At 49.3% G+C, this 5,059-nt stretch overlaps 1 pseudogene; it reads left to right on the top strand.

Moving 5' to 3' along the window:
- The first annotated feature begins 1,552 nt into the window (after positions 1 to 1,552).
- On the top strand, positions 1,553 to 3,000 carry LOC111539601 (annotated as a pseudogene).
- Positions 3,001 to 5,059: the final 2,059 nt, after the last annotated feature.

The raw sequence follows: 5,059 nt of genomic DNA, 5'->3' as shown, positions 1-5,059 counted from the left end.
ACCTGGCAGGCAGAAGTTGTGGTGAGCCTAGATTGCGCCATTGCACTCCAGCCTGGGCAACAAGAGCAAAGCTCAGTCTCGAAAAGAAAAAAGAAAAGAAAAGAAAAGAGGGAGGGAGGGAAGGAAGGAGGGAAGGAAGGAAGGACAAATTGGGATTGAGCTCAGTGGCTCACTCTTGTAATCCCAGCACTTTGGGAGGCCAAGACAGGAGGATCACTCGAGCTTAGGAGTTTGAGACCAGTCTGGGCAACAGAGGGAGACCCCATCTCTAAAAATGAGGAGTTGTTCTTTTCTCCTCTATTTCTGAAAGAGTTTATATATGATTGATGTTATTTCTTTCCTGAATATTTAAAAATTTTCAGCACTAAAACTGGGGTTTTCTTCATGGAAATTTTTTTTCTTTTTTGAGACAGGGTTTTGCTTTGTTTTGTTTGTTTTCAGACAGGGTTTCACTCTTGTCACCCAGGCTGGAGGGCAACGGCCCGATCTCAGCTAACTACAACCTCCACCTCTCAGGCTCGATCTATTCTACTGCCTTAGCCTCCCGAGTAGCTGGGACCACAGGCACACACTGCCACGCCTGGCTAATTTTTGTATTTTCTGTAGAGACGAGGTGTCACCATGTTGCCCAGGCTGGTCTTGAACCCCTGGGCTCAAGCCATTGACCCACCTTGGCCTCCCAAAGTGCTAGGACTACAAGCATGAGCCTCCGTGCCTGGCCTCTCTATTTTTCATAATGTCAATACTCTTAAAACATAAAAGCTAAATTTAGATAGAAGTTATGCTATCACATGAAATGACAGGAGCTAGGGTTCTTTTTTTTTTTTTTTTGAGAGGGAGTCTCGCTCTGTTGCCCAGGCTGGAGTGCAGTGGCGTGATCTTGGCTCACCGCAAGCTCAATCTCCCAGGTTCACGCCGTTCTCCTGCCTCAGCCTCCCGAGTAGCTGGGAGTACAGGCGTCCACCACCATGCCTGGCTAATTTTTTGTATTTTTAGTAGAGATAGGGTTTCACTGTGTTAGCCAGGATGGTCTCGATCTCCTGACCTCATGATCCGCCCACCTTGCCCTCCCAAAGTGCTGGGATTACAGGCGTGAGCTACTGCACCTGGCTTTTTTTTTTTGAAACAGGGTCTCGCTCTATCAGCTAGCCTGGAGTGCAGTGGCACAATCACAGCTTATTGCGCTTAAACCTCCCAGGCTCAAGTGATCCTCCCACCTTATCCACCTTACCCTCCCAAGTAGCAGGAACTACACAGGCACCACCACACCCAGCTAGTCTATCTTTCTTTCTTTCCCTCCCTCCCTTCCTTTCTTTTTTTTTGAGAGACAGAGTCTCCTTATGTTGTGTGGCCTGGTCTCAAACCTCTAGGCTCAAGCACTCCTCCCACACAGCCTCCCATCGTGCTGGAATTACAGGCATGAGTCACCACACTCGGCCTAAGGTTCTTCTTTTTGGGTAAAATGACTTCACAGCACTTCCTATTATCAATTTTAAAGATCAGACACATCCTCCGTGCCTGGCCGCTCTTCGGTTCTGCTCTGTCCGCCGCCATGGCCCAAGCTGACATCGCGCTGATCTGATTGGCAGTCATGGACCAGAACTTAATTCTGAACATAAATGACCACAGTTTTGTGGTCTGTGCTTTTAATGCGACTGTCTCCAAAGTGGATGATTTCTTGGCCAGTGAAGCAAAGGGAATCAAAGTGGTGGGTGCCCGGTCCCTGAAAGAGAAGGTCTCCAAGCTGAAGAAGCCCTGGCAGATCATCCTCCTGGTGAAGGCCGGGCAAGCTGTGGATGATTTCATCAAAAAACTGGTACCATTGTTGGACACTGGTGACATCATCATTGATGGAGGAAATTCTGAATATAGGGACACCACAAGACGGTGCCGAGACCTCAAGGCCAAGGGAGTTTTATTTGTGGGGAGCAGAGTCAGTGGTGGAGAGGAAGGGGCCCGGTATGGCCCGTCGCTCATGCCAGTAGGGAACAAAGTAGCGTGACCCCGCATCAAGACCATCTTCCAAGGCATTGCTGCAAAAGTAGGAACTGGAGAGCCCTGCTGTGACTGGGTGGGAGATGAGGCAGCAGGCCACTTCGTGAAGATGGTGCACAATAGGATAGAGTATGGGGACATGCTGCTGATCTGTGAGGCATACCACCTGATGAAAGACGTGCTGGGCATGGCGCAGGACACGATGGTCCAGGCCTTTGAGGACTGGAATAAGACAGAGCTAGACTCATTCCTGATTGAAATCACAACCGATGTTCTCAAGTTCCAAGGTGCTGATGGCAAACACTTGCTGCCAACGATCAGGGACAGTGCGGGGCAGAAGGGCATGGGGAAGTGGACCACCATCTCCGCCCTGGAGTACGGTGTACCCGTCACCCTCATTGGAGAAGCTGTCTTTGCTCGGTGCCTGTCATCTCTGAAGAATGAGAGGATTCAAGCTAGCAAAAAGCTGATGGGTCCCCAAAAGTTCCAGTTTGATGGTGATAAGAAATCATTCCTGGAGGACATTTGGAAGGTCCCTCTACACTTCCATGATTATCTCTTATGCTCAAGGCTTTATGCTGCTAAGGCAGCACCACCTACTTTGGCTGGACCCTCAATTATGGTGGCATTGCCCTGATGTGGAGAGGGGGCTACAACATCAGAAGTGTATTCCTAGGAAAGATAAAGGATGCGTTTGATCAACACCCAGAACTTCAGAACCTCCTACTGGACAACTTTAAGTCAGCTGTTGAAAACTGCCAGGACTTCTGGTGGCGGGCAGTTAGCACTGGGGTCCAGGCTGGCATTCCCATGCCCTGTTTTACCACTGCCTTCTTCTTCTATGACAGGTAAAGACACGAGATGCTTCCAGCCAACCTCATCCAGGCTCAGCGGGATTACTTTGGGGCTCACACCTATGAACTCTTGGCCAAACCAGGACAGTTTATCCACACCAACCAGACAGGCCACGGTGACAGTGTGTCATCCTCGTCATACAATACCTGATGATGCTGCTGCTGTCACCCTCCACAATTCCACAGACCAGGACATTCCATGTGCCTCATGGCACTGCCAGCTGGCCCTTTGCCCTATTTTCTGTTCAGATCTTTTTTTTTTTTTGAGACGGAGTCTTGCTCTGTCACGCAGGCTGGAGTGCAGTGGCGCAATCTTGGCTCACTGCAACCTCCACCTCCCGGGTTCAAGCGATTCTCCTGCCTCAGCCTCCCGAGTAGCTAGGACTACAGGCACATGGCACTGCGCCCCACTAATGTTTGTATTTTTAGTAGAGACGGGGTTTCACCATGTTGGCCAGGCTGGTCTTGAACTCCTGACCTCAGGTGATCCACCCGCCTCGGCCTCCCAAAGTGCTGGGATCACAGGGGTGAGCCACTGTGCCTGGCCCAGATCTTTTTTAAAAGTGTTGTAAGAGACTCCTGAGGGAGGCACAGAGTTTATTTGTAAAGTAACTCTGTGAGAGGCACCGTGCCCTCTGTCCTTGCCTCTTGGGACTGACCAGGAGCTGTTCCTGTGTGTGAGAGTGGGAACCACCTCCTTGCAGCAGTGGCTTCCTTGTGCCCCATGTGCTGGTGTGGTTGCCATCACCCAGACAGGAAGGGTGTTTGTGCGCTCTGATCAGTTGGAACCTGTCTCATGTGGCTGAATTCCCTTTTTCCTTTACTCAATAAAAGCTATATCAGACTGATAAAAAAATAAAGATCAACACTGACTGTCCCTGGGTAGACAACTGAGGTAGTTTGCATAATTTAATTCTTGATCCACTTTTATTGCTGATCCTCTAGTTTCAAAAATAAGTAAACTTAAAAATAAAACGAAAAAGGCCAGGTGTGGTAGCTCATGCCTGTAATCCCAGCACTTTGGGAGGCCAAGTGGGCAGATCACTTGAGGTCAGGAGTTTGAGACCAGCCTGGCCAACATGGTGAAACCCTGTCTCTACTAAAAAATACACATATTGTCTACGGCCATACCACCCTGAACGCACCTGATCTCGTCTGATCTCGGAAGCTAAGCAGGGTCAGGCCTGGTTAGTACCTGGATGGGAAAAATACACATATTAGGCTGGACATGGTGGCTCACGCCTGTAATCCCAGCACTTTGGGAGGCCAGGATGGGCAGATCAGAAGGTCAGGAGTTCGAGACCAGCCTGGCCAATATGGTGAAACCCCATGTCTACTAAAAATACAAAAATTAGCCAGGCAGGTGGTGGGTGCCTGTAGTCCCAGCTACTCGGGAGGATGAGGCAGGAGAATCGCTTGAACCTGGGATGCGGAGGTTGCAAGTGAGCCGAGATTGCACCACTGCACTCCAGGCTGGGCAACAGATTGAGACTCCGTCTCAAAAAAATAAGGCTGGGCATGGTGGCTCACACCTGTAATCCCAGCACTTTTAGGAGACCAAGGTGGGCGGATCACACGAGATCGGGAGTTCAAGACCAGCGTGACCACCATGGAGAAACCCCATCTCTACTGAAAATACAAAAATAGCCAGGTGTGGTGGCACATGCCTGTAATCCCAGCTACTCGGGAGGCTGAGGCAGGAGAATTGCTTGAACCCAGGAGGCGGAGGTTGCAGTGAGCTGAGATTGTGCCATTGCACTCCAGCCTGGGCAACAAGAGCTAAACTCTGTCTCAAAAAAAAATTAACCAGGCATTGTGGCACATGTCTATAATCCCAGCTTACTCAGGAGGCTGAGGCAGGAGAATCACTTGAACCCAGGAGGCAGAGGTTGCAATGAGCTGAGATGGCACCACTGTACTGCAGCCTGGGTGACAGCGAGACTTCGACTCAAAAAAAAAACAAACAACAATAAGAACAACCAATTTAGTCATAGTTATTTGGATAGTTCAGGCCAAAACAGGTCATTTGGCTTAAATTACATGGTTTCCTTTTCCCAGTTTAATTATTCTACCCTGCCTGGGTATGGATCCTATCTTAAAGTTGCTGGCACGGAAAGGCAAATGAGAGGTAAAATAACTCAATTCACTAGATAAATTCACCTTGGACTTTAACTCACTGCATTAGTCCGTTCTCATGCTGTTAATAAAGA

This window comes from Piliocolobus tephrosceles, chromosome 18 (genome assembly GCF_002776525.5).
Source record: "Piliocolobus tephrosceles isolate RC106 chromosome 18, ASM277652v3, whole genome shotgun sequence".
Taxonomy (NCBI): domain Eukaryota; kingdom Metazoa; phylum Chordata; class Mammalia; order Primates; family Cercopithecidae; genus Piliocolobus; species Piliocolobus tephrosceles.
The sequence above is the reverse complement of the archived record's forward strand: the minus strand, read 5'-3'. Positions and strand labels throughout refer to the sequence as shown.